At 45.2% G+C, this 27,176-nt stretch overlaps 1 protein-coding gene across 3 annotated transcripts in view; it reads right to left on the bottom strand.

Moving 5' to 3' along the window:
• Positions 1-27,176, bottom strand: part of PTPRA (protein tyrosine phosphatase receptor type A) — a 199,335-nt gene that overhangs the window by 114,171 nt on the left and 57,988 nt on the right. Inside the window, exon 2 of one of the 3 annotated variants that reach the window (XM_054990371.1) lies at positions 14,879-15,042. The exons of the other annotated variants lie outside the window; for them this stretch is intronic. The gene's annotated coding sequence lies outside the window, so the exon portion shown is untranslated. The remainder of the gene's footprint in view (positions 1-14,878; positions 15,043-27,176) is intronic. 3 annotated transcript variants of the gene reach the window in all.

Below are 27,176 nucleotides of genomic sequence, written 5' to 3' on the forward strand. Positions count from 1 at the left end.
GGGGACTGGACAAATATATGGAGCAGAGGTCCATCAGTGGCTATTAGCCACAGGAGATAGATGGTATTCTCTTTGTGGGGAGGTGGTGCTCTGTTGTCTTGGTGCTGGAAGGAAGGCAGTGGGAGGGCTTCTGGTGTCCTGGCCTCACTGACAGTCCTTTAGATGGCACTGGATTTCTAGCCACTGTGTGTGACAGAATGTTGGACTGGATGGGCCACTGGCCTGATCCAACATGGCTTTGCTTATGTTCTTATGGTTGTACACAGGAGTACATATTTAAAGCTGCAGATAATATATAAGGCAAAAATAGTGATGAAGTCTATGATCCCCAACTTGTTAGTGAAGCACCTGAGACCCCATCCCTACAATACAGCCCTCGCATTTGAGTAAAAAGCCTTTTTTTTGAATAGTTTGGTTTTGCATCGTTTACGGAAAGCCAGGAGAGTGGGGGCTCTTCTGACTTCCTCAGGCAGGTCATTCCACAGGGTAGGGGCCACCACAGAGAAAGCCCCTGTATGGGCTGCTGCTGACTTTACCTGTGTGCAGCCTGGCACCTGCAGGAGACCCTGTTCAGATGAGCGAAGCTGCCGTGGAGGAACATAGGGAGGGAGGCGGTCCCGTAGGTATGCCGGACCAAAGCCGTGAAGAACTTTTTATGTATACTTTCCGAATGACCAAATGCACCCTCTTAATATTACCCTCCATACACCAAGATTCATGAGACACAGAACCCTAGATTTTATTCCTGGATAAATACCAAAGTCCGAACGTCTTTCAGAACCAGTTTAATACCACCACAGTTGGAACAGTATTCGGCAGCAGCCAATGCTGATGGGCATATTACTGATCCTACTAAAAAGCATGATCAGGTAGAGACATCTAGTCCTGCACTTTGTTACTTAATGGTGGCCCAGAGTGATGCTGGTTATGAAGTTCACAAGCAGGACACTCTGAAGATAATCTGTTGTTTGTGTGCTCTCCAGGAGCACACTGCTTCTGCATATGAATGTTATCATGGTTATTCTTCACCTCGTAACCAAGCCTATGAAAGAAAAAAAAACAGGCTCTAAAAATGGGCTCCTGCTTTCTGCAGCAGGCTGATTTTGACCCATTTGGGACTGAAATCAACCCGCTGCGGAGCAAAGGAACGCTGCCGGGGCGATGGGACGGGCCCTGGAGTATTCCTGCGCCCCACAGTGGGCCGACTCGCTTTCTATCCTCGCACAGGACGGAGCGCAACTGCACGAGGACAAAAAGTGAGTTGTGAGCAACATGGTTTGCCTTTTATATAGTAGGATGAATTCACTGAATCTTTATTTTATATGTAACACATAACTATTAGCCACACAGCCTTTGGGAATGAATAGATTTTAAAACGAACCTAAACGGTCTGTCAGAGGCACATATTCCCATCTTAAAACAAGGAGATCAGAAACACCATTTCAATTATTGGCTGGAAACATCGTCTGGATTCTCCAGAATTCAGAAAAAACAACAAAGGACAAACAACAGGAGTATCTCCACTGGAGCCCAGAGAGCTCGGGCACTTTTCCTAGAAAGAAGCTAGTTAGCACTCCTTTGCATCTACTGGCAGTGGTGAAAAACCTGTTTTCACTTTTCAGTTGTTTTCTCCTCCTCAAGGAGGCAGAGTTTGTAGAACTAAAGGACAACCGTGGAACAAAATGAAAAGAAGCTGCCCTCTCCAAATCACACAGTGATTAGTCAGCTGCTGGCCCAAGCCAGACAGGGAAGCTCATAAACTCCAAGACAAGCTGCGTTTAATGGAAAAAGAAGACAGCCATTTGACTCAATGTTCATGGTTCAATCCCAGGGGAAAAAAATGAGTTCAAAGTCTTAAGTGGACAAACTAACCAGCTGCCTAGGTATGGGATGTTTAAGGTTCTTTAAAGAAGCGAGATTAACATGCCGAAGTTACTACAGCAATTAGTTAATAAGTTAAACAGGTACGGAGAGACAAATAAGCTTAAAAGCAAAAGACAAACTGCTCAGATTGCTTCATCTAAGTTCTGAGCTGCATAAGCACAAAATACACACATATACACAATATCACCCCCCCCACACACACACACACCATGCAGGTGGCCGAATCCATGCAAGAGGGTCAGCCAAGGGTTACTATCTGGGGTCCTGCAAACCAGAAGGAACTCCAGTAAGATGATAGTAGTAGTAGTAGTAGTAGTAGTAGTAGTAGTAGTAGTAGTGGTAGTAGAAGAAGAAGGAGAAGAAGGAGAAGAAGGAGAAGAAGGAGGAGGAGAAGGAGGAGAAGAAGGAGGAGAAGGAGGAGAAGAAGTAGGAGAAGAAGTAGGAGAAGAAAAAGTAAAAGAAGTAAAAGTAGAAGGAGGAGGTGGTTAAAAGTTAAAAGTAACATCTGTTCAGACAATGTTCTGGGCTGCTATAACAGCCCAAAATTCGAGTTCATCGTGGAAGGTAGGCATGCATCACCAGGAGGGAAGGATTCTGGTAAACATACATTAAGGTATGGAATTCACCGCCACAAAAATGCAGCAATGGGTCGGAAGCTTAGATGGCTTTCTAAAGAGCCATTAGAGCTATCCTTCACAAATTTAACAATTTAACAAACACACATACACACACTAGCTACTGTTAAGACTCCACACGCAAGATCAGAAATGAAAGCTGAACTGAATTGCTTGGGGAAATTAAGACGATTTCAGCGGAATGGTTAAAACTCAGTAAAGGAGGCGGCTTTGTGAGCCTCTCAAGGCAGAGTAGCTGCAGCAGCACTGCCACCACTAAGAAGTCTGCAAGTTTCAGGAGGTATCCGGCTGACCCTTATAGAAAACAGGATGCTGGGCTAGATGGACCGTTACTCTGATGCAGCCGGGCAGTTCTTACATTCTACTGCTTCAGGCCCTTTTATGTGTTTCCTTTGAACTTTGCATAACTGGCTGCCATCAAAGACAGGATGCCTGGCTGGCTGGACCATTCATTCTGACCTACCATTATGAGTCAGGAGACCCGATTCTATTTCTGACTTTGCTCTATTGTACAAGAGCTTTATACTTCCCTTCGGTATTCTTCCATTTTCTCTTCCCGCTGTATCTTGACAAAGCGGCCTACTAGGCAGCTCTATTAGCATGAGTACACAGATGCAACACAAAACTATTAAGGGATTGAACTGCCAGACTTTTTTCCTGCTCCTCTCCAGTTTGAAATTGAGGAAGGAAGAATTTTTTGTCCGGCTATCCCAACACAGAGTGATTGTCAGGTTCCGCAATGGCAGCGGCAGAGCTCTGGGCACGAGTCTCTGCGGGAGGAGCCCTGGACACGAGCAAGCTTGGGATTGTCTCCTGGATAATGGAAGGAGGGGGGTATACATCGCTCTCGCACCCAGGGCCGGCGCCACTGTTGAGGCGGTGAGGTGGGGGCTGCGGGCGCTGCAGGGCCGGAGGGGGTGCCGGGGGCGGAGGTGCGCGTCCCGTGCCACCACCAGCCAACTGCGCACCGCAACCGGCCAGCCCCACGCCACTGCCGCTGCCCGCCCCCAGGCAGGCTCAGCAGCCATGGGCCAAGGACAACAGGCAGCTGAGGCAGCGTGCGTGCGGCCTCCTCGCTCCTCCCCAGCCACCCGCTGGTGGCACTGCATGATGACATCATCACGCAGTGCGGGGCGCGCATGCGAGGCTGGCCTCCGGCGCCAGAAACCCTGGCGCCAGGGCTGCTCGCACCCTCTCAGCCACCTACGGACCTGTCCCTGGGTAGCCTCTGCTCTTCCCTCCACTCTTGCACAGTCCTTTGCCAAGTGAACTCCTACTCCTTCTCCTACTCCTCCACTCTCTCTCTCCAGCCTCTCCTACACAACCCACCCCGACCTCGCTACTGAGCCTGCCTTTGTAGGGCTCCCTCCAGCTTCCCCCTCCCTTCCTCCCAGACTCCCTCCTGTCCCTGGGCAGCCTCCCAGCCCTGGGCGGATTTGCTCGTGATGCCCTCCAGCTGGGCATGCTCTCGGGTGTTCCTTCTCCTATTCCAGTCCCACCCCCCTACTCTCCTATCCTTTCTTGCAGGGTGGGGCTAGATGCCATCCAGCTGTGGAGGCTCGGAGGTGTTCCTCCTCTCATTTCAGTTCCTCCCCGTTCTCCTATCCTTTCTAGCAGGATGGGGCTAGCAGGGCCTTTCCAGGTAATGCGGCTCAGCCGCCTCCATCTCTGTTCGTGAGAAGCTGGCCTCCTGGGTTCTGGCCGGTCCCCTAGGGTGGACGTCGGGCCTGCTGGCCCCACCGGAGGCGGGTACAAGGGCTTCTAGCCTGACTGGGTGGGTATCAGCATCCCAGGCGTACATGTGTGCTTCTTGCCCTTCGGGGCTCGGTTTGGCCGTGTGCGCCCGGCTGGCCGCCCAGGTTGGCTCCATTTCCCCTCCACTCCCTGCTGTCTGGGGCTGAGTTGCCTCCCCCGGGCTCTCTGTGGCTGAAGTACCGTCGGTCCCTAGACAGGGGGTCTGTGGCAAGTCTGGGGCGCTCAAGGTGTTCGTCACCGGACAGTTATAATCTGTTCCTATACAATTACAGAAACATTTTTATTATTATAGTTCATAAAATTGAGTTTTCTCAAATGAACAATGCTCCAAAATAAGGCATCTTTTATAACTGTTGGGATATTCTATGTAGAATAAGCCCAAAAATTCAGGAGCATCCCATTTAAGAGCAGCTTCTCTGATTAAAACTGCCTTTAGAAACCTAGAGATGAACTAGATTTCCAGGATGCGAGCTTTTGAGAGTCAAAGTTCCCTTCATCCCACACATGGAGGGCGAAAGGGTATGAGTCTTTAAAATCCAGGTAGAGGGTGGGAGGGGTATAGCAAATTAGATTGTCAGGAAGCTAGCTAAGCTATAATACATGTTCCTGAAAATCTAATTTGCAATCCCTCCCACCCTCTACCTGGATTTTAAGGACTCCTACCTTTTCCCACTCCATGTGTCTGATGAAGGGAGCTCTGACTCTCGAAAGCTCATGTCCTGGAAATCTAGTTGGTCTCCAAGGTGCTACCAAACCCAAATCCTGATCTTCTATTACAGACCAACACAGCTACCCACCTGAAACTTTAGAAACCTGTGCCTCAAGAAACAACTGCTACAATGCTCTCACCTTCAGGCATGAATCCTTACAATCTCAAAAGAACTATCACACATACCTTTCGAATCATAATCACGCTCTCTCAGTGATTCATCACAAAAGCAGCTTGGTGTTAAATAGCAAGCAAGCTTTTAATAAATTCTCCTGGATACAAACATGAGAAATCTTGATCAAGACTGCTGAGCTATTTCTCTGTTTTTGCAGAACACAGACTTTAGAAGAAATGTTGTTAGCACCCACACACACTGAAATAAATACACTCCAGAACCCCTGTGTTTTTCTGCACAGAGGTCCAAATTTGTCTTTAGTTTTAGAAAGCAACCAGTGGAGGCTTGCTAAGTGGGTCCAGGATTATCTCTGAAGAGGACTGATGCATTAGAAAGGAGTGCATATGCAGTTCTTGTAGCAGACAGCGGCTACCTTCCGGGAATGGAACAGAATAGAACCATCTTTCAAGTCGCAACCTTAATAACCTTCCCCCAATTATTTGTCCTACCGAGGGTATGACAATGGCTGCTTAATGGCCAAGGCTCTGAAAATGGGAAAGCATGTTAAGGACAGTGGCCGAGCCTCCTGTTTTGATACCCCACCCCAGAGTTCTCCTTTTCCTTGGTGCCCATAGAAAAGCCTCAGTAACAGTTAATTTGCACGCCACCCGTCCACTCCTGTCTCCACCCTCATGTTCCCGACAGGTCTCATTTCGATGGACATTGCAGGGACTCTCTGGGGCAGGCTCCTGATTACATGTTTGGGTATAAAGAATGATCATGATAACAAGTCTTTACTGAGCACCTTCAAGACACGACCCTACGTTGGCCTGAGTTGACTTCTCGGGTGACAGATTGGGTCATATTAACATTTGTGGGGCTTTCAAAGCAGGACTTTTTTGAGAACTTTGGTGGTAAGCTGGACCCTACACTTTTTCTTCCCCTCTTTTGCATTGCACCACAGGGGGGGGGGCTCCATGCTTCAGTGGTCCCGTCATGCTTGAGGTATCTGACTGAAACTTAAGCTGAAGAGAAGGTAACTGGTACTCGTATCAGAAACAGGCTTGGCTAGTCAGGAGAGAAAACACGTTTCAGCCAAAGTTGCAAGCAGTGAACGTAAGAGACATTCCATGCACCCCATTTGGAAAACGGAGGAGACTTTTTTTTTAAGAAAAAAAGTTGCCAGATCTCATTTCTTTCCTCCTAAATCAAATCCTCAAGCAATACTGCTCAAAAGTAAGTAACTGAGCAAAGTCTACAGAGGGGGAAAGGAAGGGCATTTTCACACCTTGATCAGAAAGCATCACGCCTATACCTCCTTTCTGAAAGGAAGAAAATAGATCAAAGGCACCTGCGAAAATGCAACCCTGTTTGTCAGCGATAACATGACTGGCTTCTCCGCAGAAGACCAGCCAGCAACGTTGCTTGTAGTCTTCAAGAATGGCACTGTAAAAAGAAAGAACAGTTCTTCCAACTTTGCGCTGGAGGTCATATTTTGTGTTAATTTGGAACTGTCCTGTCAGGCCAACAGGCATTATCCTCATATTGTATACTGGGGGAACGGGGGCACTGAGAGACAGGTGCTTGCCTAAAGTCACAGAGCACAGCAGACCTCCAACTTAATAGCACATTACCGTAACTGCTTAACCTGATTAACCATCTTCTTGCTCGTTTGGGATCATTGCCTAAGTTGGTTAGTCTTAAAGGTGCTACTGGACTCTTTTTGATTTTGCTACTACAGACTAACACGGCTAACTCCTCTGCATCTATAAGCTTCTTGCTGCGTTCCTAGAACTCGCTCCAAGGCAACTCACAACTACAGAAATGTGGATCTCCTACCCTCCAACAAACCCAGTCCTCTCAACCGTTTTATCATGTTTTTAAATGATTATGGAAATTGTATGAATTATACTATTGTGTTTTAAATGATGTAATCTGCCCTGAGACTGCTTGTCGGGGAGAGCAGAATAGAAGCCTAATAAACACAATACAATACATAAACAGCATCACATCCCTGCTCATAAAAGCTGGAGAGATTAAAATGCACCTCGGCACAGAACTAATATTTCTGGACCATCCAGTCATTCCCTCTTCAATGTCAAGATCCTTCCCTTGAGCATTTTCTCCCTCTTCACCCACCCCCGTACTGTCCTCGAAGCAGCAGTTCAACCTGGTGTGAGTTTGTTGCTCAGGCAACATAAACTGACGTGGAGTTCAGTGTTTCGAGAGATGCTGTCAGACATTTTCCTGAAAGCCAAATATGGCATCTCGCTCCCTCGCTTCCTGAACCGATTTAATAATCTTGTTGGAAAGAGAAACGGCGAAGCGTGTGGCAACGTTCATAAATAAGAGCTGCTTCAACGCTCAGTTCCTGCAACTTCTTGGCTCTATCCTTTCCCCCCAGTAAAAAAGACTAGATCTTCCCCTCCTCATCACATAAATCTTGGGTTTAATTTATTGGGTTTAATTTATCAGCCTCCTTGTCATTTACTTATCTTGTGTACACACTTGAAGGCGGTTATCTCCATAGCTACAGCTCTAGGAAGTCTGTGTTTGCTTCTGAAAAGTTTGACCAGGAGGGTACATGACTCAACTTTTTTTTTACAATGGTGTCCTGAATCTAGCCAGCTACCCAGAGCAGCGGTGCCGAATAGCCTCTCACACCTATGAAGTCCTCTGTAGAGGAACACAAAGAAATCCTAGAAGCACCCTAAGAAAAGCAGAGAGAATCATGCAGTGACTTGACCTAAAGTTTATCATACCTGTAATCCACCTTGAATCCCAGAAAGTGGGACTAGTAGCAGTAGCAGCAGTTGTAATTAGACATGGGCATGAACCAAAAAAAATTAAAGAACCTGTGGTTCGTGGTTTTGTGCCACCGACGAACCCAAACAAATGAACCGTAACGAACATTTCCCGTTACCGAACCGGTTCACGGGTGTCGGAACTGCCCCCGTTGCACTTAGAGAGCCCATATTCACCGGGAGTGTTTAGCAGGCTCTCCTCCAGCCACCACCCAAGTTTGGTCAAGACTGCAATAGGGATCTTGGAGTTATACTCTCTCCAATCCGAGGCCCCCAGGAAACTCCCACTCGATACAATTAATTTAATTTAATTTATTATATTTATATTCCGCCCTCCCCGCTTTCGCAGGCTCAGGGCGGATAACAAATACAAACATCACCCAACCATTAAAAACATTTAAAAGCATTAAATATTACAGTTCATACTGCATAGTGGTTCATACATGCCTCTGTGTTTGCAGAGCCACCAGTTGACGTTGGCCCAGTGTACAAGGGGTTGGCCAGCAGAACTGCCTACCAGGGTTTGCAGGGATGAGATTGAAGTGCCCATGGCTACAGAACACTCCCTCCCCCCCTCCCTCCCCCCCAGGTGTCTTCTCCCATGTAACCAATTGTAACCAATTTGCAGATCCATGGTTGGAAGGAAGACCTGCCGATCAAAGTAAGCTGGGCTTCGATTCGGGTTTCCAGGGCGACAGAAGGAGTGCAGACAGAGTTCAGGCATTCCCCCAGCTCCGTTTCCAAGGGAATGATTGATGGTGCCTGACTGTCTGGCTTCACGAACCGCGGGCAAACGCAATGAACCAGGACTTCCAACGAACGCTGGTTCGTTGGCCATGGACCCTCACGAACTGCCGGATTGCAAACAGACGATTAGGCGGTTCATGGGGTTTTTTGGGTTCGTAATGCGGTTCGTGCCCATGTCTAGTTGTAATAACGATAGCAATAGGCTCCATTTGAGGGAAGCCAGCATGGCATAGCCTGATCTTGGAAGCTAAGTTGGGTCAATATTTGGATGGGAGACCACCAACGAAAACTCTGCAGAGGAAGGCAATGGCTTCTCACTTGCCTTAAAAGCCCCTTTCTAAAGTTTCAATAAGTCAGTTGTGACGATGGTGCTTTACACACACACACATACACGCAAGCTCCATTTAACCCATGTCCAAATGCAGTAGCTTAATCGACTTCCATTCAGCAAGCCTGGGGACAGAGGCCAGTCAGAGGCAAGACTCATTTTTGTCCCCTCTCTTTCTTTGCAAAGCGCAGGGTGGCTTACATTATTTCCACCTCCTCCATTTCATCCCTATAACCACCAAGCAAAGTAGGCTGTACTGGCAGAAAATAACTGGCCCAAGATCCCCTGCACTGAGTTCCACTGCTGAGTTGAGCTCTAAACTCCAGTTGCCCTGGTCCTGATCCAACACTAACCACTGACTACATAACCACTCCATGACAAGACAGGCCCTTAAGGAAACAAATGCTGGCAACACAGGTTGCTTCTTTGGAAAGCAAAAGAGAGCACTGGCAAAAGTTACTGGAAAGAAAGACGAGACACCTGACAAAGCAGAGTAAACCCCATGCCACAAGCAGTTACTTGCACAGTGATGAATTTCAGCAGAGATAACACATGCAGAAGAGGGGAGAGCGCCGTGTCCTTCTGAAGGTGCTGTGGAATTGACAGCAGAAAAGCAGAATGATGCCATCTGCCCAGAAACACCCATTGGCTGGCTTTATAAATTCCTTACTGAACCTTTAAAAAAACAACACATTTCCCAGATCCTCAGCCTAAAAAAAATGCTTAAAGTTGAAACAAACCATTCAAGCAGATGGATTCTGTTGGAATGGCAGCTCCCCCTGCCCCCCATAACCTGTACTGAAATAATCTCCTCTCTCACGTGTATGCATGTTGCATGCACACACAGGCTTGTACCCAGTGCCTGGGGCCATAAAATATTTTCCATACTCAAATGGGTCTGCAGTATTAAAAAATTAATTTATTATCCAAAGTAATTTGTCCCTTCAGGGACTGAGTATTAGTTTCTCTTCTGCACTATATGCCTACCATCTTCTCCCACAAATGCTAGCTGAATTAAAATGTATATACAACATTCGATTCTCCCTCTCACAAACCACAGCAGTAAAACAGAACAAAGCCCTCCTGTTTTCATAAATGTAGTGTCAAAGGGAGAAACTACTTCAGTACAATGTTTTATAATATGTGTTAAATAGGGGTGTATGCTTCGGGTTTCCAATTCAGGAAAAATGCCCTAATTGGACCCGATCAAGATTTGGGATCTGTAAAGAATCGGGGTTTTCCGATTCAGGTCACTTTGGGGACCTTTAAACTTCAGCTGGCCCATGGGCTAGTTGAAGTTTAAAGGGCCTTCCGTACCTGCTGGAAGGGGGGGGGGGTTAAAGGGAAAAACACTCCCCATGCTATTTGAAAACAGCGCGGGGAGCGTTTTACCCTTTAAACTCTCTCCCCCCTCCCTCTAGCCAGCTGGAATGTGGGAGAGTTTAAAGGGTAAAATGCTCCCCGCGTGGTTTGCAAACGGCGCAGGGAGCATTTTGCCCTTTAAACTCTCCTCTCCTCCCTCTAGCCAGCAGTGAACAAGATGGAGGAGGCCCTTCCTGCCCCTCAAATGGCTGCCGCGGTGGCCATTTGAGGGGCAGGAAGGGCCAGAGGAGGCGGCTCCAGCCTTCCCCTCTGCCCAGCTGGCTGCTGTGGGCCCCGCAGGCAGTGGCACAGCAGCAGAGGAGCCAGCTCCGGGTCGTCCTGGCCTCGGGAGGACTGCCATCACCACAGCTGCAGTGGCACCCCTGCTGCCCAGCTGATCAGCCTCCCCTCTCCCTGCTGGCCAGGTAAGTGGGGTGGGTGGGGGGTTTGCTCCCCTTCACTTCAGTATGCTCCGAATCTTTACGGAGCATACAGAAGTGAGCTAAATACCATCTTCCCGAAGCGGCTTGCCGCTTCGGGGTTCCGGTAATTCCAGATTTTTTCCCCACTTCGGGTAAGTGTGAAACCTCAATCTTTTGGGGGTGCACACCCCTAGTGTTAAGTCTATATCCTACTTTTTATTTTTAAGCATAGTTAAATGTTCAGGGTGTAAGCTTTCGAGAGTCAGCACCCACTTCTTCAGGATTTAGGCAGATCTAGAGGGTTCTTCTACAGCTGTGATACTCACTCGATATCTGTTTATAGGGATATCAGCAAGCTTACATTAAAGCATACAATGCAATTCCAACCAGGAGAGAAGAGGGAAGCCACTCTAACCTCACGTCTCAGAAGTCACGTCACCAAAACCTCAACTTCCTTTTTCTATGCATGTTATTGCATTGCTGGTTTACAAGTTGACATCGCCACAAACAACAGCGAGACCAGAATCTCAAATCATGCCATTAAGTTTCATCAATTACTGACATCAGGACTTTTTTTAACCCCCCCCCACTCTTTTCCAGTGGAAGCATACAGCAAGCAGCATCAGAGTAAACTAATGCACAGAGAAGACAAGCCTGTCATGAGAGACTGAAGATCAAATGCATTCTTGTGAACAGATTTGTATTAAAAGATAAAATGCAGGGGGGGGGCTTGTTTCACTAGTAATTGTCAGACTGTATTATCTTCCAGGTTTAAATATCAGTAACTCATGTTCACATCAAATGAACAGTTTATGAGAGACACAAAGCATGTGGTTGCTTTCTTAAACTACATAGACAAAAATTCCAGTTGAAGAAATAAGAAGGTGTATGGATTACCCACCTAGCAGGGGCCCACAGATAATAATAATAATAATATTTGATTTATATACCGCCCTTCAGGACAACTTAACGTCCACTCAAAGTGGTTTACAAAGTATGTTATTATTATCCCAACAACAAAACACCCTGTGAGATGGTTGGGGCAGAGAGAGCTCCTAGAAGCTATGACTGACCCAAGGTCATCCAGCTGGCTACAAGTGGAGGCATGGGGAATCAAACCTGGTTCTCCAGATCAGAGTCCTGCGCTCTTAATCACTACACTGGACTGGCTCAGGGACTCAAAAAATGGCTACTCTGGCTTACAGGAACCTTACCAAAAAGAAAACTGGTTGGACAGACTTGAGACATGAGTACGGATGCAGGATTACAAAGGTATACATTTCCCTTTCTTCTGTGTCCCACATTAAACTATTTTTCAGCCAAGCATTTATCCAACATCATTTGACTGTATGTATCCTTGATGGTTTCGTAGGGAATACCAAGAACACTGGCACCTGAATCACATTCCCGCTCCAATCTGACCAGGTGCGGAAATACTCGTATTTTGAAGATGGGTGTGTATCCATAAATACTTGATATCTCACTCTTAGTTCCTGTCGAATGAATTTACATTTTTACACAATCTATTCACTCAACAAGCTTGTGCTTGTTGAAGAAAAGCTTAAAGAATCTGTGTGCCAGGCAAGTTATATTGAATGGGCACAGAGCAAGATAGTAGCTTCTTGATAGCTGCATCTGTAAACTAGATCTGAATGCTGCACAGTCCAAGACTTCTCCAAAAGTGGCAAGAAGACTGTTTTTGATGTATTGTCGAAGGCTTTCACGGCCGGAGAACGATGGTTGTTGTGGGTTTTCCGGGCTGTATTGCCGTGGTCTTGGCATTGTAGTTCCTGACGTTTCGCCAGCAGCTGTGGCTGGCATCTTCAGAGGTGTAGCACCAAAAGATAGAGATAGTGACACTGAGAGATCTCTATCTTTTGGTGCTACACCTCTGAAGATGCCAGCCACAGCTGCTGGCGAAACGTCAGGAACTACAATGCCAAGACCACGGCAATACAGCCCGGAAAACCCACAACAACCAAGACTGTTTTTTTTTCTGGCTTTTCCCAGCCAGCATTTGTTTTGTTCGTATCATGGGTGCCCCGATCAAACTTCACTTTTAAATAGTTTGATCAACAAAAGTCCATTTTAAATAGTAAAGACAAAGTTTGAACCAGTGAGGTTGTGAATTGAGGACAATTAATTTCTTCAGGTGCCTGAAAAAGGGAGCTAGGACTCTTAAAAACTTACACCCTGAAAATCTTGCTGTTCTTTAAGGTGCCACTGGACTCCAATCCTGGAACTGTCAAAGCATACTTAGTATAAACTAATGAATGATATCTCATTTATTACATTTTAAACGAGTTGTAGATTTCCTTCAGTATCTCAAAGGCACATTAAGTTTTAAACAGATTTAGCCAATTAAATGGTTAAAAATGAGATGATTAATAACCTGCATTGGTTATTAATCATAACCTGCACAATTCTTTTAAAATTCTTTTAAAATGACATCACTTGCTTAATCTAAGGGTACACAGGATGCAAAAAGTGAGTTTGGGCCTACCCCTCGGTGGGATTTTTGAACGGCCTATCATAAACAGATGAAATTCCCCTCAATCTCATGTGAGAAGGCTGCAGGTCTAGAAGCTCAAATCCACATCTTTGGAAGTTGTACAGTCCTTTTGGTCCTATTTGATTTAAATCAAATCGATTTAAATCACTAGTCAGTAAGACTAGATTTAAATCATGGTTTTCTACATAAAAACTCCTCACACTTAGCTTCTCATGCAGATCTAGTCCACTCTCAACAATCTTCTATTCATTGAATTTTTTGAAACTTAGCACTTAAGAGGGGTTGGTTCTGTGTACAAAGATTTGCAAAGGAACAATGGGATTGAGGTCTTTTTCTCAACTGCGTATGTTTATTTTATAACCTTTTTGCTGTGAAGAAGAGACATGTGACATCTCTGCAGACACAAATACACAGTTTTGAGAACTGTAAAACCAAGCAGTGGTGCGGAGGGCAATCTAAACTCCCCTCTGTCTGGAGATCAGGGGGCAGGGCCACCAGCCATGTGACCATTTTTGCCAAGGGTGATTTAAACTTTAAAAAACTCCCCCCTTGTTCTAGCTGACTCAAAGTGATGTCATTGTGTAGTCCTGGGAGCATGTGGTACCAGGGGCGCTACCTCCTGCCAAGAGTTGCCCCCTCTGCTGGCAATTCACTGAGTTCCACCACCTCTTTTACCAGAAAAAAAAGCCCTGGACACACCTAATTTCCTGCTGGGGTGTCTAGTAGGAAATGTACAATATTTTGGAACAAAATATGGTTGGGTTATGAATCAGCACTCCGCTGTTTCAAATCCCACTACTGCATTGAGCTCAGCTTTGGGTTAGCCACTTCTCTCAGCCCCAGCTCCCCAGTTGTATTGTGGGGATAATAATACACTGAGAGCCAAACTACAAGTGACGTCTTACACAGGTTGGACACTTGTCAGCTTCCTTCAAGTTTTGATGGGAAATGTAGGCGCCCTGGTTTTACAGCTTGGCTCTCCATTACAGCTGCAACACTAGGATGCCTACATTTCCCATCAGAACTTGAGGGAAGCTGACTAGTGTCCAACCTGTGCAAGACGTCACTTGTAGTTTGGCTCTCACTCCATTTACCGCTCTGAGCGAGGCACTAATCTGTCTAGAAGAGGAATATATAAGCAAAGTTATTATTTACTATTATTATTTAATTATAATGATAATAAGTCCAGCCAACAGAGGTATTCCCCACACTACAGGCACAGGAATTTTGAGATACCAAGAAGCAGCCATCTTCAGTCTGGACAACTATTTAGCATATTAAAAAAACTGCAGACTCTCAGCTTGTCTGATCTTCATGGCAGAAACATCCCATGAGAGTTCTCCCAAGTAAGGACTCGTTCACATTTCTCCATTAAGAGGGGCTGTTTTTAACATCCACTCTGCTCAAAATTTAATCTTCATCAATGAAGCTAACTTTTAAAAAAATCAACCTTTTTGCACAAGTCATGAATTCTCGGACAGGGATTCCCCCGGCAGACGTACCTCCCTTGCCTTGAAACACAATACAGGGAAAAGAAGCATTTTTGGTTCAAATAATCCTGATACGGGCACAAGTCTGTCTCATCAGAGTAATATTAACAATTACCTTTGTTTGCTCTTAATGCTGATTTAACTGGCCAGACCCTTTTCCTCCTCATATCCGGCTTGCGTAATAGAACAGGGATCTTGTTTTGCCAATTAAACCTCTTGCAGCTGGACTCTCCAGCTAATTGAAGGCAGGAGCCAAGACTTCCAACTCCAACCGTTCCCCTGCCAAGGAAAAGACACATTCTTATGTGCTCATTAGAGTGCTGCTCTCATATACAAAGGCGTTTCAGTTCACACACGGAAATGTCTCCTCTCATCGCCAGACACCTCGAGAAAAAGCAAGGCCGAGGGGCAACTGGCTCAGGACGACCCCGGGCCTGGGAGAGATGGTTACCAAGACCCATTTCCTCCAGCATGTTCGGGAACAACCCGGCCACCGATTACTACCTGCCCCTTTCTTCCTTTCGGCTGGTTTCTAATTCTCACAGGCAAGGTCACAAAGGGAAAGAGGCCGCTGTGGTCAGAAAGACTGGGGCTTGCCCAGACGTGGTTCTCAAAACCAAAAATTACCTCACGGGCTCTTCGAATTAGCCTGAGCCTCATCATTCTGAAGAAGTTTTCATAGACCTGAAAGCGGATTAAGTGTATGTGGATACAGATGGTGGAACAGGATGGCGAGGTTACGGGGACAAGCCAAGTTCTGACCCGCCAGGAAAATAATTAGGCCTCCTCCACAGGAAGATGGCAACACCAGTTTGCCCGCCAACAGCCACACTAAAATGGTTAACAAATGGTCACAGTTTCTTGGAAATATCTCCTGGTGGCACCCATTAATTTCGAGGGATTTGTGCAAGAGATCCTCTCAGCGGAATGGGCCCATTACATGCGAGATCCTCAGTGGGCAAGTATTGCTTTTTTCTTATGTCTCACACAAGATAACACACATTGCAGTAAGATTACACAACAGCTGCAGGAGGGTGAGGAGGTCTGACCTGGATAACCCAGGCAAGCTTGATCATGGAAGCTAAGCAGGGTTGACCTTGGTTAGTAATTGGATGGGAGACCTCCAATGAAGAGGCAGGCAATGGCAAACCACCTCTGTTAGTCTCTTGCCTTGTAAACACCAGTAGGGGTAGCCATAAGTCAGCTGTGACTTGATGGTATGACTAAAAGACACACATGGGGCGCGCGCGCACACACAAACACACACACACACACACACACAGAGGGAGGGGAGACAGGAAAGCCAGCAGTGGACTTCCTAAAACTCCACCTCCTCCCATATTGAATGACAGACTTTTCTCATATTATCCAGCCTGTCAGATAAGATCTGCCCCACAAACCCTGTTCTCAGTGCCCCACAGAGGTGAGGTGGGTGGCAACTACAGAACAACAACAACATTCAATTTATATACCGCCCTTCAGGGCAACTTAACACCCACTCAGAGCGGTTTACAAAGTATGCTATTATTATCCCCAGAACAATCACCCTGTGAGGTGGGTGGGGCTGTGAGAGCTTTGAGAGAGCTGTGATTTACGCAAGGTTACCCAGCCAGCTTCAAGCGGAGGAGTGGGGAATCAAACCCAGTTCTCCAGATTAGAGTCCTGCCGCTCTTAACCACTACACCAAACTGGCTCTCAGACAGAGCTTTTTCAGTGGTGCTACCTTACCTATGGAATGCCCTTCCACTTGCAGCTTGCCTGGAATCTACGTTGCTTCTGTTCGCCCAAACTTTCAATAAAGAGGCTGATTTTTTAAGCACTACTTTAGTCTAGAAACTATTATTTTAATCTGTCAGTGGGCCTGTTTTTATAGTCGATGTTTCTAACCTGGGCTGGGTCCTTAAAGCTGGATTTTAATTAGTATCTTTTGGTTTTATTATTTTGTAAGCCACCATGGGGAAGTTTCTAGAAAGAGGACTTTTTTTCCTAAACCAATCATTAAAAGCATGTGGCAAAATTTTGGCTACAGATAACCTGATACAAGAACCACGGGGAACTTAGCAGAAAGTAGCTACATAACTATCATGGGCAATTTGTTGTTGTAGGACATTAATTTCTAATCACCAGTGCCGCAGAAACTCCTTTGCTCACTTTAGAAACACTTTCGTTTCAAATGTTACAGTATGCCGTATGATCAGACGGATAGTTGTGTTAGTAGACAGTACCAAGATAAAACAGACATCCAGTAGCACCTTAAAGACTGACAATTTGGTCTTGAAGGTGACACTGGAGCACTGTTTTGTTAGCTTGATGTGTGGCACATAATGCTATTCCTGTGCTGCTAGTTATACGGGTCATGAATTAGCCTTCCACGCATCATAGTAACCACAATAATTAAGGCAACTGCTTCCAAATATGAGGGGGCACCCTGAAAGCACAGCCGCTCCCGAGCAGAACCGCAACCCACAAAATTCAAACGCAAAATTACACAAAATGAAACTCGAGTACCGGGGGGGATCCACATGGCTCTCTATTACACAGTTAAACTCAAGGAATATTCCATATTTAACAGTTTAGAGGCCTCGCTGTGACTTGTCCAGTTTGGGCCTAACTGCTCAGAATTTGAGAGGTGCAGTTTTCGTGCCTCTGAGAGTAAGAAATAAGTGCTAATAAGTGCCAATTCTCACAATGCTGAATTCCATATGCAATACCAAGGCTCCACAATTTTGCAATACTATCACAGAATGCACATGGAGCCCTGGTCATTTACAAAAGCTTGGTGGCAGGAAAGAAAATGGGCAGGACTACTCCCTGGTGAAAAGCAAAGGGCTACAACGGGCTTGGAAATGTCTAATCTCTGGAGATATCAGAGCCAAGCCACAAGTGACGCCTGACACAGGTTGGACACTTGTCAGCTTCCCTCAAGTTTTGATGGGAAATGTAGGCATCCTGGCCTTGCAGCTGTAATGGAGAGCCAAGCTGCAAGACCAGGACGCCTACATTTCCCATCAAAACTTGAGGGAAGCTGACAAGTGTCCAACCTGTGTCAGGCGTCACTTGTGGCTTGGCTCTTAAATACTACATTTCTCTCTCACACACTGTCTCTCACACACAAACCCAGTTCAATCTTTTGAGTCAGTGGCAAAAAATGACTTAGCCAGAAGCGTTTTACAGCTTTTAGGAGCCAAGCAGAATTTCTTAAGGCATTTAAAACCGGACTTTTCACTTCAGAAATAAGTTTACTTTGCTGTAATGATTTTCAGTTACTTAAAATTTACTTTGAAAAAATAAATACTGCACAGCAAACATGCATGTGTGTAAGCGCGTGCTCTCTCTCGCTCTCTCTCACACACACACACTCCTACACCCCTTTCAAAGGCTCGCTGTGCCTGGAATTCTTCCAAAGCCTTTTCAGGCAGGCTGGGCAAAGTCATGCTTGGGAGGAGAAAAACGAAGCCACTTCCCCTAGCATTGTTGGGGAAAGAATCCATGGAAGCTATCCAAATCCCAGTAAAAATTAATGGACAGAAAAGCTCAACGTTCCAGAAAAAAGGGAGTTTCTTTTGCATCCAAAAATGTTCAACCCTGAACGTTTGTACCCCAAGGAAATGAAAATGAGGTCAATTCATTAAATTTAGAAGGCATCCCAAATGTGCTGTCCCAAAATTCAAGATAGGTTAACGGAAGAGGCAGAGACCCAATCTACTTAAGGACACCTAAAATGTAGCACATGACTAAACATGTCCTGCTGCGTGTTTGCAGCAAATCTATCGCTACATTAAAGCTAATAAATGTATTTAAATACATAAATAAATATCTCAAGAGTGAAAAAGACAGCACCACCCCTTTATCCTGAACTGATAAATTGGAATAGCGAATACCTTCTGACCCCAAAACCACTATCCATAGTACACACAAACATTTGTTGAAAGAAAACTAAATCTTTAATATTTAATATTCAGAGCTTTTTCAAGTTTGTGTTGCATCATGGGAGGGATTCCTGGCAAAACGGAGGCAAAGCAACGATGAGTAAGAGATGGGGGGAATTCTGCTCTCTCAAAATGACTGGGTAAATATGAACTTAGGTCGCTGAGAAGACCAAAGTACCAAAAGAGTTTATTGTCTATAGCCATAGGCTGTCACAGATTTTCCAAACGTCAACTAATAAACAGTTAAATCCAGTATCACAGTTTGAAAACAAGAAGACAAGAATTCCATGAAATATAAACTGGTTGTGCCTTGGAACCAGTGGTAGGGTCAGTGGCTGATGGTTTAGTCCTTAACCATGCACGAAGTCAGTATAAGACCCGGTCAAACCACTTGCAACAGAATAAAATTATATACACTTAATTATGTAATTTAAAAATCCTGTGGTCTTGTGCAGTAGTTGTGTGTTTTAAGAAGAGAAGAGAAGAGAGAAGAGAAGAGAAGAGAAGAGAAGAGAAGAGAAGAGAAGAGAAGAGAAGAGAAGAGAAGAGAAGAGAAGAGAAGAGAGAGGCAGAGGGAGGGAGGGATGGGGGGAGAGAGAGAGAGAGAGAGAGAGAGAGAGAGAGAGAGAGAGAGAGAGAGAGAGAGAGAGAGGTGTCCTGGTCTGGACTGACTCATCAACGCCCAGCCCAAACCCCTGGACCTATGAACATGAAATTTGGGGAGAACACTCTTTCATGATGTAAACACCCAGTAAGAAGGGATTTTAAGTAATTTCCCCCATAAGGGAGTAAAAAGGGGTAAAATGTGTTTTCCCAAAGGGATACAGCTTCCCCATGTGTCTGGCAGGCTGCCAGCTCGGCCATTCTTCCCTGACTGGGCCAGCCTTTCAAGATCATTTGCATATGCAGGCTGATTGGGGCTCACAACATTCCACACCTCATTCCCCCCCCACCCCAAGACAGTTACACACTCATAAGTATTATAACTGGATTTAACGTAGTTAAATACCGCAGCGAAGCACGGGTATCAAGCTAGTAATACATAAAGCTGACCACTACATTAACTGATGACTCAGTGCCTTGGGACAGGTGTCAAGCAGCAGTCCCACCAGTAGATCCCGAGTCAATTTGTGATTCACACCTGTTGGTAGTTGGGATTCTTGCAAAGAATTTTGGTCTCAATGGGCCTTGGTCAGATTCCATAAAGCACTTATATTCCTGAGCAACAGACTCAGACTGCTAAACACATACCTCAACAGTAAGAAATCCTGACCACACAAACTTGCTTTGTTAACCACCGTGCACCAAAGGACCACAGATGTCCACTGAACCAAACCATTATGCAACTCTGAGGTCAGCCAATCCCAGACTTAAGATGCACAACAAGGATGAGCCTAACAGAGCTTCATTAATATCATTTTATATGATAACACTGTACAGTGAATTTCCTATAAGACTGTAAGAAATAAGTCATTGCTGACTTACAGCAACTGCTGGTGAGGTTTTCATAGCAAGAGACTAACAGTAGTAGTTTGCCATTGCCTGTCTCTACAACCCTGGCCTTCGCTGGAGGTCTCCCATCCAATTACTAACCAAAGCCAACCTTACTTATCTTCTGAGATCTGATGAGAATGGACTTGCCTGGGCTATCCAGGTCAGGACAAAACGGTAAAACTGGATTGTAAACCTCCCCCCACCACATACACACATCTGCTAGAGCAGTAAACGGGCATGAACAATTCTATCGTCATCTTACATCTAATTTCTCCTAGGGAGATTTAAAGATGAGGCACAGCTCTGTTCATTTGCAAGTCATATCGGGCTGCCTTGTTGTTATTCTCAATGCAACATTGCTGCAGACTTATTTTGGAGGCTTGAAGCAAACAACATTTTTAGTCTAAATCCCAACATAGCACAGCAATTTTGTAATGCAAACTGTAGAAGTCATCATGAACTAAGCAACGCAGCCCTTTGGGGAACAGCTTTGCTACAGGTTAACCTCCAGATAGTCGTATTTCCAAAATTTCCAGGCTAAGGCCTACAGAATCTCCAGAGGGAGATTTGTCATTTTGCAAACACGAGATCAGCCTCACACACACGCCCAATTCATCTGTCACATGCAAGTATTCAAGCAGTTTATCTAGGCCTTTCAGAAGCATAGCACAGACAGATCACTTAGCTCTTCAACTTCACGTTGTGGCACAGCTCAGCATCCTGATCATTATGGGAAGGGGGAGAGAGAGAAGACTACACAGCTACATTTTAGTAAGGAATGCAGTATACACTACGTATGACATTCTGGTAGAATGAACGGGATTTGGGGACCCAATGAAGGTAGCATGCCCCTGGACTGAAAAAGGATTCAAAGCGTTTTAGGAATGATGCTGAATTGCTCAGCACCTGAGTATTCAACAGAAACCGGATTAAAACCCTTATGACATAAAAACTCGTTTTTCAAGGTTCTTATGAAACTCGTGAATTAATTTCTTGCAAGTAAAAAATCAAAACAAAACTCTGAATGTTCGTCAAAAGTTCTACATAGGGTTGCCAGGTCCTCCTGCCCTCCCGATAGAAGGTAAAGAACCCGGCACCTACCCGGTCTGTTGTCCTTCATGTGCGCGCTCCCGAGCCCACACAATGACATCACTTCTGGGAAGTGACATCATCGCATGGGCCCCAGCCGCCCTGGGAGCACTCCCGTGCTCTGCTGGGGGGGGGGCGGTTGGGCCCCGAATCGCACTAGATCGGGCTGCTGAGGAGCAGGGAAGCATTCCTACACTCCATAATGGCCCGATCTGGGCCCAATCCAGGCCGATTTGGGGCCAAATTAGTCCGGATCAGGCCATTGCGAAGCACAGGAGTGCTCATCCCCTTTTTCCCTTCACAGAGCTATTAGTCTTGTCAAACCTCTGGCCCTTATGGAGAAATAGACAGCAAAACATCTGAAGCACATTCCACCTGGTCCTCTGCCTCCCCCATCCGTAAACTGGCCTCATCCATATACTTCAGTGCAGGAAATCCAGGCTTCTATAGATTTCTGCAACCCATTTTCATCTTCTTCATCATCCCGCATGTCTATTATTCCACCAAATGGGAACAACAGTAAAGTTCAAAAGGGCCTTTTTAAAAAACAGAGATTAGATCCAGGTAGGCACCTTTATAATGGAATACTGTAATAATAGTAACAGTGCGCTTATATACTGTTCTTCTAGACAGATCAGTGACCCACTCAGGGCACTGAACAAGGTGAGTGTTATTATCCCCACAACACAGCTGGGGCTGAGAGGAATGGCTTCCCCAAGGCTACCTGCTGAGCTCATGGCAGTAGAAGAGCAAGATTCGGGTCCAGCAGCTCCTTAAAGACCAACTAGATTACCAGAGTAGTGGGATTCAAACCAGCAGAGTGATTTGCAGGCCGACTATTTAACCACTGTGCTACAGCAACTGTAATTATTATTGTAGATATCATCTGCTTTTACTGTATTATCATACACCACATGATCCACTTGCTTTATTGTTTATAGCTGCCGTTCTACCTTATGGCACTCAAGGCAGCCTTACAGAGTTTGCTGTTTGCATTGTTCTTTAATGCCGTAATCCTAGTCCTATTGCATTGTTCATTGGTTGTTTTATGCTGTCTGATTGCACTGTTTTGTATCCTGCAATCTGCCTTGAGCCTTAAAGAGAAAGGTCAAACAGATTAATTAGACAGATCAATCGATGGATAGATGGACAGCCAGGCCTCCCACATTCCCTTAGTAAATAAACCAAACAGTTTATTTACTTGTTTATACTCTACCTTTCTCCCCACTGGGGACACACACAGTTTTACACGATTCTTCTCTCCCCCATTTTATCCTCAGAACAACCCAGCAAAGTAGATTCGGCTGAGAATGTATGACTCAAGGTCTGATCCTAGTCCAACACTGTAACCACTCTATACCATACTACACCTATAAGCAGGGATACATAATTTGCCACTCACCGGACACTTTGGGGCGGGGGGGAAGCTGCTCAAGGCCCACCTAGAAGCATCAACAGACAATGCCGGAGAAGAATTTAAAGGAGGTGAGTTTAACAGAGTTTAAAAGGAGGAGAAGAGTTTAAAGGAGGCACATGCAACTGTGCAAAATCTTTCCAGAGATAAAATTGTACACAAATAATCACTAAATAAGCCCACAGGGAAACGGGTTTCGAGCGCCCCAACCCTGCAGCATCCAATTCATGCAAGATGTGTGTGCCAGTTAAGAGAAAGCATTCAAAGTTACGAATGCAAGGAAGATGCTGACAGATGCATTCCTTCCAAGCAAAGTTCTACTTGATAGCACAGTTGCCTAATTTTCATCTGGATTAGCCAGGGCTGGGTTAAGTATCGGAAACCTGGCTTACTGCCCGGGCCTGATCAATGGAACAATCCCTTTTGTCTGTTATAATTCAGGCTCCAGCTCCCCCTCCCACTCACCAAAGACTTTGTTCCAGGTTTGAGTCTGGTACAGGCACCCATGGTCTTAGTGCAGACAAAGAAATGGCATTACTTATTTTATTGACGTCCCGCTTTTCTCCCTCATCAGAACCCAAAGCAGCTCTTTTCACATCACTCTCCTCTTCTACTTTATTCTCACCAGCAAAGGTAGCTTCGGCTGAGACACTGTGATGAGCCCGAAGTCATCCACGCAAGTTTCCACGGCAGAGCAGGATTTCAAAACTGGTTGTCCTAGTCTCTAGTCTGACTCTCTAACCACCACTTTACATCTTCTCCTGACTGGTAAATGTGCTGAAGACAGACAAAACTTTGCACCCATTCACAAGTCCCATGAGGCTTATAGGCTTTCACAGATTGCCTGTTTACCCAACAAGTGTCAAGTTATTTATTTTATTTTATTTACGTCATATATAGTCCGCCTTTCTCACTGAGACTCAAGGCAGATTACACAGTGTGAGATTAGTACAGTGGGTATCAAGGACATTAAAAGGACGACAAAAATAAAAAATAAAAATTTCCATAAACAATGCCATGGGGTAAATAAATACAAGTTTACAAGACACAGCATTAGCAAGAATCTAGTACAGAGTTGAAGATATGCTGAAACAGAACATAAGATGACATTAGACATCTTGAAGCATGGGTAGCACATAGGAGCACATAATTAAAGCAACAGGTATGTCACCAAGACTTATGAGGCTGCATTCCACATGCCAAGTTCCAAACCTCATGCAATGCCGTCCTTTCTCAGTCTACTTTTTAAGAGTACTCTAGGCATACTATTAGCAGTTTAAAAAGGAAAAGACTGTGCAAACCTCCAGGTCACTATGGTACACACATGTGAGACTATGCAAGGAGTTACTCTGGCTATTGATCTAACCGGGGGAAGTCCCACATCTGTATTAAGCAGTTTTCTCATGTAGCGGTTACATTTAGTACTTAGAAGAGAGCATGCCACTAACCTTCATTCATCCTCATAACAATCCAGTGCAATCCTAATCGAATGTGCACCTTTGTAAATCTACTGACTTTAGTGGACATAGAAGGGTGTAAATCTGTTTAGGATTGCACAGGAACTGTACCACACTCTAAACATGAAAACCTAAGGTTGAACGTGACTTGCTGAAGGGCACCCCCAGGAACTCTACGACTGAGCAACAATTTGATTACAACCTTCCTTTGGTCTGGCAATATCACGATGCGTCTCAGTTTAATGGAGTTAGAGGGACATCAGTTTTGCTGCATCAGGCTTGGATCCCACTAGACTTTGGCTGAAGCCACCCCAAACCAGAACTATAATGGCTGCGTTAACTGTATTTTGGGTATACAGAATCCTCTTAACCGCCCCCCCCCCTCAACTTCTTTGTTTGCTCCTCCAACTGTCAACACTGCAAACTCCATCAGATACGGATCTGTTTTTTTTCTCTGTCTCTAAAGCACAATGTACACTGATGGAATTATGAAAATAGGGAATTGTGATGGAATTACTCCGCCACTTTGTTGCTAACAGAAGCCAGCCAACGAGGCAAAAGATGATCCAACCACAACTCAAGGGGTGATCACAGCACACTTGGTCAAAATCTACCCCCCCCCCCTCCAGCGGGCAACATTGTATTTGATAAACGACTCAAATTTGCTAGTTCATCCTGCATTTAAGTTAAAGAGAAATGCAAAACACCAGAAACCTGGCTTTCAAAGAAACACACACACCCCAACACACAACCCATTTCTTGTTGTACAAATATCTATACAAAAAAGGAAACTGAAGAGGCCATTTCCTGCTGCAATCCCAGCTGTTATTTACACAACTTAAAATGCATTGGGAGTGAAGGATAAAAAATGTTTAACGGCCCCAGTAAACTTTCTAATCTTCTGCCAATTTCAAAGCAGGACCAATCCTTTGCGATAGGAAAATTCATGTATACAAGACTACTGACTTAGGGGCTTCTTCCCTCAAATACCCCAAGTCCCTTCTACTTCATATCTGGTCTAATTAAGTAGTAATAATAATAGTATGTTTAAATACCACCCTTGTGGACAGATTAGTGCCCATTCAGAGTGGTGAACAAAGTAAGTGTTCTTGTTCTTGTTGTTGTTATTATACATAAACTGGGGAGCTGGAGCTGAGAGGAGTGGATGTCCCAAGGCCATCAAGCTCATGGCGGCAGGGAGATTCGAACCAGCAGAATGCTGATTCACAACCCAACCACTTATGCTACAGCAGCTCTGAGGCACTGGAAAATTTACTTTTTTTGTGAAAAATCTGATTTGTCCTTTAAAAAAAAAAAAGTATTTGGGCTTTTTTCCTCAAGACAGTCTTACAATCTTTCTAAGCCGGCAGCACTATCAGCTCCAGCCCAATGGCAAGGCTAACGTGGGCTGCTTTTCCGCAAACCGTGAAATGCTCCTCTCCAGATTCACGTGCATTCTTCCAGGTTCTCCTTCTGTAGACCAGTGAAAACTTATTTATTCCACAAAGGATATGAAGACTAATGAAGATTCTCTCCGTTTTTACATATTTTGTAGAATCGGGTTTTTTTTTTCTCATCCGTATTGGGGTGTTTTCTAAAAATATGAAATGGATTGCTTTTGTGTGTATTTTTTAAGTTGTTGTAAATCACCTTGCAGACAGCCAATGGCAGCCTGTAACGAAATAAATAAAACGGGAGGGGGCAGCAGCCAATGGTGCGGAGGGCGCAAAGAAAACGGAGTACTTCAGGGGCCCAGGTGTGTGGGGGAAGGCAAAACAGGTAAGCCTTGATGTTCCACCCTCAATTTCATCCCCAAAGCAGCCTTCTAACAAATGTAGATGCTCGCCTGAGTCCTCAGAGAGACCCACAATGCACTAATTAGTTGACCAAGACAAAAAAAAAAGCCCCACATGACCTAACACAACAGAACACACTGAATTCGTTTTCCAGACTTTCCCTGTCCTTCCAGTTCCTTAACCCTCTCTAGCTACGAGAGTCTGGCTGAAATGTCCCTCTTCCAACGTCATGCACTTCATTCTTACTCCAATTGCAAGGTACATGGATAGCAGTACAAAGATGATTTGAAAAGAGAGCACTTCGTTCAACCGGAAAACATCTACTGGTGGTCCCTGGCCCTAGGAAGGCTCGGATGGCCTCTACCAGGGCCAGGGCCTTTTCTGTCCTGGCCCCAACCTGGTGGAACTCTCTGCCTGAGGATACTCAGGCCCGCCAGGAACTTGTATCATTTAGGCGAGCCTGTAAGACAGAGATGTTCCGCCAGACATATGGTGGAGGCTAATTTTAGCCCATCACTGCCGAGCCTTCCACCCGTCTCCCTCTATGAGGGGTTATGGAGAGTCCACTGCTGGCTGCCCTGAAAAGGGGTACAGTAATCTATCTGTCCGCTACTACCTCCCCTTTTTGTATGCTAACGGGCAGGAGTGCAGGACTGCCCGTCTTGGAATGGTTTTACTGATTGCTGTTTTTATGCTGTGTTTATTGTTTTATGTTGTATTTTAATCAATGTTGTACCTCACCCTGAGCCCGCTTGTGGGAAGGGCGGGTTAAAAAGATAAGAAATAAATAAACAAATAAAGAAAAGAAGCCACTCTTCCAGCTAAGATATGACTTAACAGTAATATGATCTGCCAGCAGTTCTTAACCTTTTTTGGGTCACAGACCCCTTTGAGAACCTGATGAAAGCTATGGTCTTCCTCCCCCACCAAAATGCACATAAACACATACAGACAAATCTGTAGCTAATGCATAAAAATTAAATTAATAAGCTTAGGTCAACTGTGCCTACAAAACATATCTGAGGCATGACTTTCATTAAATCTATTAAAAGAGTCCAGTAGCACCTTTAAGACTAACCAACTTTACTGTAGCATAAGCTTTCGAGAACTACATTTCGTCAGATGCAGCTGTGGTTCTCGAAAGCTTATGCTACCTTAAAGTTGGTTAGTCTTAACGGTGCTACTGGACTCTTTTCTATTTTGCTACTGCAGACTAACACAGCTAACTCCTCTG

Source organism: Eublepharis macularius, chromosome 10, assembly GCF_028583425.1.
Source record: "Eublepharis macularius isolate TG4126 chromosome 10, MPM_Emac_v1.0, whole genome shotgun sequence".
NCBI classification, from domain to species: domain Eukaryota; kingdom Metazoa; phylum Chordata; class Lepidosauria; order Squamata; family Eublepharidae; genus Eublepharis; species Eublepharis macularius.